Source organism: Podarcis cretensis, assembly GCF_951804945.1.
Source record: "Podarcis cretensis genome assembly, chromosome: 13".
NCBI classification, from domain to species: Eukaryota; Metazoa; Chordata; class Lepidosauria; order Squamata; family Lacertidae; genus Podarcis; species Podarcis cretensis.
The window spans coordinates 56899731-56910076 of NC_137182.1; positions in this window are offsets into that span (position 1 = coordinate 56899731).

Sequence of the window (10346 nt, forward strand, 5' to 3'; positions counted from 1 at the left end):
AAATTGCGGTTACAAAAATGAATGTATTGCCTAGAATGTTGTTTTTGTTTCAAACATTGCAAATTGTAGACAAGATGGACTGTTTCAAGAAGTGGCAGAAAGACATTTCGAAATTCGTCTGGCAGGGCAAGAAGCCCAGAATTAAATTTAAGATTTAAGATTTAAGATTTTAACTGATGCAAAGGAAAGGGGGGGATTTGCCCTGCCAGACTTTAAACTATATTATGAATCGGCAGCTTTCTGCTGGTTGAAGGATTGGCTACTTCTTGAAAACACAGACATTCTGGATTTAGAAGGTTTTAATAACCCAGAAATAGTACCTCGGGTTAAGAACTTTGCTTCAGGATGAGAACAGAAATCGTGCTCCGGCGGCACAGCGGCAGCAGGAGGCCCCATTAGCTACAGTGGTGCTTCAGGTTAAGAACAGTTTCAGGTTAAGAACAGACCTCCGGAACGAATATTTTTCGCTCCATAAGACGCACCTGACCATAAGACGCACCTAGTTTTTAAAGGAGGAAAGCAAGAAAAAAAATATTCTGAACAAAACAGTGGATATATGATTTTTGTGGTTCATGCTGTGGCCACAGACATGATATGAGATTTGACAGTGAGTTTGGGGTAGCTCAATGCAAAAATCTTGAGAATCCATGTGGATCCCTGCTTTGTAACCACGTTTTTGCACCATTGCGGCCCCACGAAACAGTGGGTGCGTGTTTCTTTTGGTGCAGGCTGTAGCCATGGACATGCTATGTGATCTGGTGGTGAATTTGGGGTGACCCAGTGCAAAAATCCTGAGGATCCATGGGCTTTTACCTCCTTGCTCCCAGGCAGCCTCCGTTATCTCTAGAGTCCCTTATCTCCCCTCCTGATTGCTTGCCGATCAGCTGCTCAGCGGCTTTGTTTCAACACCCCCTTCCCTCTTTCCCCCCCCCCCAAAAAAAGGCACAATCTGTTTTTTGCCCCTGGGCAATTCGGCTCCAGGGACCACGCATTCGCTGCATAAGACGCACAGACATTTCCCCTTACTTTTTAGGAAGAAAACAGTGCATCTTATGGAGCGAAAAATACGGTAAGTTCTTAACCCGACGTACCACTGTACAAGTTCACAAATACAAGCATGAAATACAAAAAATCATAGGGGAATTATGAAAAAAGAGGCTTAATTGTATAAATTCCCAATACAGCCCTGTACTGGGAAGTCTGGAGGGCCACTACTGGTCAGTGTAGAGGACGCAGAGGCCAATGAACCAATGGCCTGACTCAGTAGAAAGCAGCCTGGGATTCTAAACAAAGGTCTTCGTGGCCCAATGCAGCTAACAGCAAGTTCACTTAGCCCTTCACAAAGCCAAGGAGGCGGCGAACCGATCTGAGTTTCCTGCTTGGCAGGGGGTTGGACTCGATGACCCTTGTGGTCTATTCCAACTCTATGATTCTATGAGTTGATTGAAACCCAGAGCAAGCAGCAGAAACAACATGGAAATGGGAATCTCCACTGCACAAAATATGAGAAGCAGAATCCGTTTTGAAAGCTGCAAATTCATTCCCCAAACTTGGCAATAGGAGGACGATAGAAAGCGCAGGGGAAAGAGAACAGAGGAAATAGTGAGATGTGGGAATTACGAGATGTGCCTGAGAGGGGAGCCCAGCCAGAGGAGTGCAGCACCACCAGAAGCCTCTTGCCATGGCAGCTTGGGGATGGTACAGGAGTGATCACAGCAGTGAATGGCTTTCCGGCTGATCCAGCTGCTAGACACACATTAAGAAGTAACGTGGCAGAGTTTTGTAGGTGGAAAAAGACCCTCCTAAAGAGTTCAGCCTTCCATTCTGACTGCAAGCTGCCCAGAACCCAAACAGGGCCGTCAAATAAGCTGAAGAGTGAGACACTCAAAACAGAGAAACAATCAGAATCACAGAGTTGGAAGGAAACCTGAGAATTGTCTAGTCTGCAGGAATATGCAGCTGTCCCTTACGGGGGATCGAACCTGCAACCTTGGCGTTATCAGCACCACACTCTAGTCAACTGAGCTTCATGCAGTGCTTGTGGAACTCACTCCCACAGGAGGCAGTGATGGCCTCCAACGTAGACAGCTTTTAAGGAGAATTAAATAGCTTCATGAGGGAGGATACTAATCGCGATGGCCATGTATGAGGATGAGAGGTGGTCTGCCACAGGACACTCATCATCAGTGGGGAGAAAATCATCGGGGGAGGGCAGCCGCCTTGGCTTGGGGGCTTCTCACTGGGGCATCTAGTCAGCCACTGTGGGGAATGGGATGCTGGACTAGACAGAACTTTAGTCTGATCCAAGAGCAATCTGGCTCTCCTGATGTTCCTTGTCTGACTGAGGTTAAGTTTCTCTGTGAGGAGGGAATGGGACTCTGCACATGCTCCAGGAAAGTCTCTTTAAAAAAAATTTAATTTACGGTAGGTATTTCATGGATGAGCGACAGCTTCTGGGCTTGGGCTGCCAGGAGCCTTGGTGTGCGTTGAGCCCTGGCAAGGGGGCTGGCAACTCTCCTGTGACTCCACCCCTTCCCCAAATGCACCCACCACGCAGCTGGTTGCCCAAGCGGCAGAGTTCCCACCCCGCCACACCCACCGCATCCAGAAGGCTCCTGTGCTCCCAAATACTTACCCTCTGTGGAGGAGGCCATGACCAGCCCCGTCCAGAGGCAGAGAGCAAAGAGGCTCACCCCCATTCTCCAGTCATTGGGTCTCATGGGTTGAGGCACCAGGGGCCGCTGGCAAAGGGGAGGGCAGGTGCCAGAGGGTTTTCCAGGCAGAGGTCAAGGAGCGCACCTTCCTCCGATCAGCACCAAAGCTGGATTGAAGCGCAAAGCTCCAGAGAGAGAGCTTTTAGAGGGAGGAGGAGGAAGGGGTGTCTAGCCACACCATCCTTCAAGATGCTTCTGATAAGGGCAGGGACAAGTCACATTCAGGGAGAGGCGTCCAGGCAGAAAGAGAGAATGAGGAAAAGGAAAGAAGGCCTGGGGAGTCTGAGGAGAAATAAAAGGTTTAGGGTGTGGGGAGATTAGAGGCAGAGAACAGCAGCAGTGATGCAGAGGCCACAAAAATCCAGCAATGAATTTTGGGTGACCCACTTTGGCCTCCCTGACTTCAGGAGGTTGAGGACATCTGGCCTTCCATCTCAGACCAGTCTGGTCTTCACTGCAGCTCTGATGCTCCTCTGGTCTGCAAGACCCCCTGGAGGCCTTTCTTCACTGTGGCCTCTATGTTCGCCTTCCACGATCACCGTGCAAGTGATGCTTCAGTATCTACTCACAACTGGACTTGTGAGCATGAGCAGGTTCCAGGGAGAGACTTTGCTGCTGAGTGCAGATCCAATGTTACTGCGCTTTGTCATCCTGCAAGGCACCTAGAAAAGTTTCCCTAGGAAAGCTTGAAGAGAACAATCTGAGCCCCAGAACCCACCGCTTGGCCCTTGAAGTGTGTGTCTCTGCATGAGAGAGGCTGAAAGAGAGAGACTTCTGAAGGCAGCACTCTTTAGGGAAGTTATTAATGACTGATGTTTTAATGTATTTTTACTCTTGCTGGAAGGGACGCAGGTGGCGCTGTGGGTTAAAGCCTCAGCGCCTAGGGCTTGCCGATCGAAAGGTCGGCGGTTCAAATCCCTGCGGCGGGGTGCGCTCCCGCTGCTCGGTCCCAGCGCCTGCCAACCTAGCAGTTCGAAAGCACCTCCGGGTGCAAGTAGATAAATAGGGACCGCTTACCAGCGGGAAGGTAAACGGCGTTTCCGTGTGCGGCTCTGGCTCTGGCTCTGGCTCTGGCCAGAGCAGCGATGTCACGCTGGCCACGTGACCGGAAGTGTCTCCGGACAGCGCTGGCCCCTGGCCTCTTAAGTGAGATGGGCGCACAACCCCAGAGTCTGTCAAGACTGGCCCATACGGGCAGGGGTACCTTTACCTTTACCTTTTTACTCTTGCTGGAAGCCGCCCAGAATGGCTGGGGAAACCTGTGGGTGAGTGGGTGAAACGTGGTTCCAACCATGGGCTCACATCTCTCTCCCTCTGTCATCTTTAATTACCGTGTATGAGTAGCAGGAAACAGCCTAGTGAGGTGGTTGGACCGGTCAGTGACAAGGTGTGCTCCAGGAGGTCAAGGAGATGTGGCAGAGAAGCTGAATGAATTATTGGCCGTGGAAGATCTAGAGCAGAGCTCAGAACCTGAACTAACTTTTGCATGAGGAACTGGGCCAGATAGTGGTGTTGAGAGCTGAGTTTCTAGGCCTGATAGGCAAAATAAAAACTGACAAATCACCGGATTGGGATGCCTGATCCAGATGGCCTTCTGTGCCAACTTTTAAGCGTCTGCTGAAAACTTTTATATTCCGCAAGGCCCAAGCAGGCAATCAAGGATACATCCCCCACAACGCCCTATGCATGTTTGTTTTTAATTTAGTTTTTTCAAACATTTTTAACGTTTTATGATTTTTTAGCTTGGTTTTATGTTTTTATATTGTTGTAAACCACTGTGGTATATTTTTTTATGATACACTGGTATAGAAATGTTTTTATAAACAAACAAACAAAAAATATGTCACTTGTTCCTCAGCTCTGCCACCACACCTGAGGACAGGAAAGTATCCTGTGTAACACCAATTTTTGAAAAGGTGTTTCCAAGGGCAATCCAGCTGGGAAGTATGAAGATAAAATAACCAGGCAGGTAGAAGAACAAGATTTAGGGCTCACCCACCCTTCATTTCCTGCCCTGCTTTCTAGGCACAGCCCCAGGATTTCCAGGTCCGTGTGTCTGTGTGTGATTTTATTATTACTTTTGCTCTCACGCTTTCCCTGGGAACACCTGCATTTTACTGCTGGATCAGAGCAAACAGCAATTTTTGGGAATCACAATTGACATTTCCTCCAATTCAGTGGTAAAATCTCAAGAGGAAAGAACCGGCTCAGATACAGACCTGGAAATCCCGGACCTGTGCCTAGAAATGTGGCACAAAATAAGGGTTTGTCCACACTTCCCTTTACTCCGGACTTTCTAGGTACTGTCCGTGCTTTAAAGCTCTGTGTCCTGAAACCTGAATTGTCATTTGTTGCACTTTGCTTTAAGTGCGGAGAAAGCTCAAGAGCAGATAAACGGGCACTTGGAAGCGTTGACCTGGGCTCAAAAAGCAGGGGACAAAAGGTAAGTGTGGATAAGCCCATCTGAAGTAAAGCCAGCCTGGCTTCTGCAAGGACAAGTCCTGTCTCATGAACCTATTAGGGTTCTATGAGAGTGTCAACAAGCGTCTTGACGGAGCTTATCCAGTTGACATAGTACACCTGGGCTTCCCAAAAAGCTTTTGATAAGGTACCGCACCAAAGACTGTTGAGTAAACTTAGCTGACATGGAGTAAGATAATAACAGTAATAATAATAATTTATTACTTATACCCTGCCCATCTGGCTGGGTTTCCCCAGCCACTTTGGGCGGCTTCCAACAGGTGATTAAAAATACATTAAAACACGAGTCATTAAAAAACTTCCCGAAACAGAGATGTCTTCAGATGTCTTCTAAAAGTCAGATAGTTATTCATTTCCTTGTCATCTGATGGGAGGGCGTTCCACAGGGTGGGTGCCACTACTGAGAAGGCCCTCTGCCTGTTCCCTGTAACTTTGCTTCTCGCAGTGAGGGAACCGCCAGAAGGCCCTTGGAACTGGACCTCAGTGTCTGGGCTGAATGATGGGGGTGGAGACGCTTCTTCTGGTATACAGGGCCAAGGATGTTTAGGGGACCTCTTGCAGATCAGGAATTGATTAAGTAGTAAGAAGCGGAGAGCAGAAATAAGCGGACAGCTCTGTAGAAATTCGAGTCCCCCAAGGATCCGTATTGGGAGCTGTGAGGTGGCCACATTTGCTGATGATAATAAATTGTTCAGTACCGCTAAAACAAAAAGAGATTGCCAAGAGCCTCCAAAGGACCTTTCCAAACTGGATGAGTGGGCAGCAAAATGGCAGATGCAATTCAATGCAAACAAATGCATTGCAAGGGTTGGACTAGATGACCCTCAGGGTCCCTTCCAACTCTATGACTCTATGATTCTAAGCATAAAGTGATGTCTGGTGATGCAAGAAATCTTCCTTTCACATATACGCTCCCGGGGTCTGAACTGGAGGTGATAGACCAGGAGTCATAACAGACTGCTTGATGAAGACGTCAACCCAGCGTGAAAAGAGCAATTTCCACTTGGGATCACTGGGAAAGGAACTGAAAATAAAACTGTTCATATAATAAAGCCATTCTACACATCTATGATGTGATTGCATTTGGAATACTGTGTACAAATCTGGTTGCTTCACCTTAAAATCTAGCCATAATAATAATAATAATAATAATAATAATAATAATAATTTATATCCCGAAGCTGGGCTCAGAGCAACTAACAACAGTAAAAGTAACACAGTTTACATAAAATCACAATCAATTAGTTGAAATACATTCTAAAATCAATTCAGAGTCACATTAATGGCAACCATTGGGCTAAAGTTCTGTGAAGATTGCCAAAGGAGGGAGTCGGGCTGTGCCGTGGCCAAAGGCCTGGTGGAACAGCTCTGTCTTGCAGGCCCTGCGGAAAGATGTCAAGTCCCGCAGGGCCCTAGTCTCTTGGGACAGAGCGTTCCACCAGATCGGGGCCACGGCCAAAAAGGCCCTGGCTCTGGTTGAGGCCAGTCTGACCTCTCTGTGGCCCGGGACCTCCAAGATGTTTTTGTTTGAAGACCGTAAGGTCCTCCGTGGGACATACCAGGAGAGGCGGTCCCGCAGGTACGTGGGTCCTAGGCGGTCCACAGGTACGTGGGCTTTAAAGGTTAAAACCAGCACCTTGAACCTGACTCTGTACTCCACCAGGAGCCAGTGCAGCTGGTATAGCACCGGGTGAATGTGATGGCTCTGCTCTGCCTTCCACGGTTGGAGGCATCAATGCTTCTGAATACCAATTGTTGGGAACCACGGGGGGGGGGGAGTGCTTGTCCTCAAATCTTGCTTGCAGGGTTCCCACTGAGGCGTCTGGAGTCCCACTGTGTGAACAGGATGCTGGACCAGATAGGCCGCTGGCCTGATCCAGCAGGCTCTTACGCTCCCACAATCCTATCTGATTATGTTTCTGGAGCCCCAGGAAAAGAAAGCAATCTCTGTTTGAGTCCAGGTGTTATTGCAAATATCTCTCTAGTGCCCTGTTTGCACTGGAACGAAAGCAAAACTCGTCTATGGGGTTTGGAGCTCTGGGGCATGACCCCATGTCTTGGTTCCCCTTGTACCAGGAGCAAGCCTGTGTTTGTCTCCGCTGTATCGCTTCCTGATAAATTCAGGTTGTCGTCAGGCAGTGCCCATTTTGGCTGCTTGCCTACTCTGAGGTGGGGTGTGTTACCTGCCCAGGTGAAAGGGCTCTGAGCACCAACCTCCCCAAGGAGCTGTTTATCTAAGAGGAGCAGCCACAAAACAAGGGCTATAAATAGCATTCCTTGTTTAGGTCAACACAACCCAAGGGGTGCCAAGTGCAAGGACCCAGCGCATGGTAGAAGGTTACCTGCAGGGCAAATTTGCCACGGGGCAAATTTAGCCAAAACTTGATTCAGCCATGGGGCAAATTCAGCCCAAACCAGACATGTTGGTGGTGGGGTTAATAACAGAGGAGAGAAAGCGCAGGTCTTCCTTCACGGGAAGTCGGAGATCCCCTTTTGGGGTGGCAGGAGGACTGCTGGGTATATGAGCACAGCGCTGTTCTGCAGTTCCCTCCCCAATCCCTAGATAAGACTCTAAGCAGGTTTTCTTTAAATTGTTTATTTAAGATTACATTGATGGGCCATGATTGGCTGCACAGGGCGTGGCAAGGGGGACTCCTTGCAAGGCCTGATCATGGCCACAGTGGTCTCAGCAGACATGAAACTGCTTGCTTTCCATCAATCCAATATGTGGGCCTTTTGTGCCAAGCAGGAATGGCATTTCATCTGACATTACAGGGAGGGAGGCCAGTGGAGGGGGGGGGACCCACCACACCTGCACTCACCTCTGTGCATCAGCAGAAATGCAGAGGCCTCTTCCTCCCATGTTCACACTCTTCCTCTGAGGCCACTTTCCCCCCAAAGGAAGACCCACGCAGCATAACCCTCAACCATCCCAATTTGATTGGGACAGAATTGCAGAAGCCATCCCAGCTTTTGATTGGATCCTAGAATGTCCCATTTTTTGGTTTGCTGCTCTGGTGCAAGAAAGCTGACTCACGCCAGAGCGCCGACCAGAGGATGCTCGTTTATTGATGCTGTGCTTTCATGCAAATCAGCTGGTTACCAAGAGAGCTCAGGACCAAAAAACAAGCAACCCAATTTTGATCGGTGGGGTTTTGGAGGGTATGTATTGGCCTGGAGAAGGTGGGGGGGTCACAAAGATGGGGATGGGGCAGCCTGAGTCCTCCAGGAAGAGTGGAGGAGACACACAGCAGGCCGGTCCACCCCCCCCCCAAGGGCAGGACATTTGGGGTGAACAGCAGCCAGAGTCGGGAAGGGACCTGCCCTTAAATTGATCCAGGTTGTGAGTTAGGGCGCAAAGGAGACTCTTTCTCCATTGTTAAAGTAAGGGAGGAATGGCATTCAGGAGTTTGGAAAGGGGACAGGACTCCTGGGTCCCTGAGAGCCACAATGGAGTGACTGAGCTGGGAGGGGGGCAGTCAGGGAAGAGGTGGAGGGCAGGGCAGGCTTGGCAGTGGGCAGGGTGCCAGCCAGGACTCCTGGGTTCTCAAGGAATTTGATGGCAGGGAGTGTCACTGAGTGAGTGAGGTCAGCACTTTGGCTTCCTAACGGTGCCGCTGAGTCATCCTGTGACCTCCAGGTCTGGCCCTTTCCCTCTGAGCCAGTAGCAACTGGCACGCACGGGGGGGGGGGGTGTTTGGGCATATGTGTTTGCCAGCAACCCCTCTCCCTTTTGCCTCCTCTCCCTCCTGCTGATGACATGGCATGACTGGCAGAAAGAACTGGGTGGCCCTCACCTGGGCTCTTGTGGGGCTGGGAAGCTGGCAAGGGGCAGTGGAGGGCAGGGAGCAGCTTTTGCCCACCTGGTGCCTAAATTTGTTATTAGATTGGGAAACAAAAGACGAGCTTGTCAAAGCCTCTATGACACAGTGGGCAATAGATATAGGACATACCGTATTTTTCTGTGTATAAGACTAGGCTTTTCCCCTAAGAAATAAAGTCAAAAATTAGGGGGCGTCTTATACACGGATACATCTCCCACCCCCATTTTTTAAAATCTGAGTCCCCCAAAATAGGGGATGTCTTATACATGGGGGCGTCTTAGAAAAATGCAACAATATAGATTTTAACCTCTAGGGAAAACTCTGGAGGAGCGATCCAAAGTTTACAGCATGTTATTTCCTGAAGGAGAAGTACTTGAAAATGATTTATAGGTGGTATTTAAGTGCGAGGAAACATGCTAAGATGTATAAGACAGAATCATTTAAGTGCTGGAGATGCAAAGAGGTCAAGGGCACGTTCTCTCATAGGTGGTGGACCTGTAAAAGGGTAAAAGAGTATTGGGAAATAATTTATAATGAATTGAAAAAAATGTTTAAAAATACTTTTCTTTAAAAACCAGATGGGGATAATTCAGATGCAAAGGTGTTAAAAAAGATTATTTATGTATGCCACTATGGCAGCCCATGTTTCGTTCGCCCAAAAATGGAAAACAAGCGAGGTCCCAACCAAAGAAGAATGGCAACTTAAACTGTTTGAATATGCGCAGCTTGTGGACCTAACATATAGAATAAGAGAACAAGTACATACATTTAAAGAAGATTGGAAAACGTTTATTGAATATATGGGGGGGATTGTGTACGGCAGCATTAAGATAAATTCAACACTGGAAACAAGTTTTGATGGAAGTAATAATGGGATGGTTTACACAACAGAACAGTGGCATAGCGTTGTGGGGGCGATGGGTGGTTGCCTGGGGCGCAAAATTGTTAGGGGCACAAAATTTCAGCACTGGGTGCTGCCTCAATGCAGCTGTGTGCTTCCATAACTGGGCTCCATTGAAAACTGCTTCTCCATGCAAACCAGGGAGTGACCTTTCCAGACAACCGTTGAATGTGTGCCCCTGTGTGCTTCAGGGCTCAAGGCCTCGGGGTCTTGTGTTGCTCCTTGAATTGGTGGAGAAATTGGCAGAATGGGCACTGCTGCAGGTGCCACAGAATGCCTGTTTTCTGCATTTGTAAGAACTCAAACTTTTAGCCTGGAAGCGCCTGCACCTTTGGAACTCCCCGCCTCATGGCACCAGGCAGACACCTTCCCTGCACTCTTTGTGACACCTGCTAAAAACATTACTGTTTAGACAAGCCTGTCTGG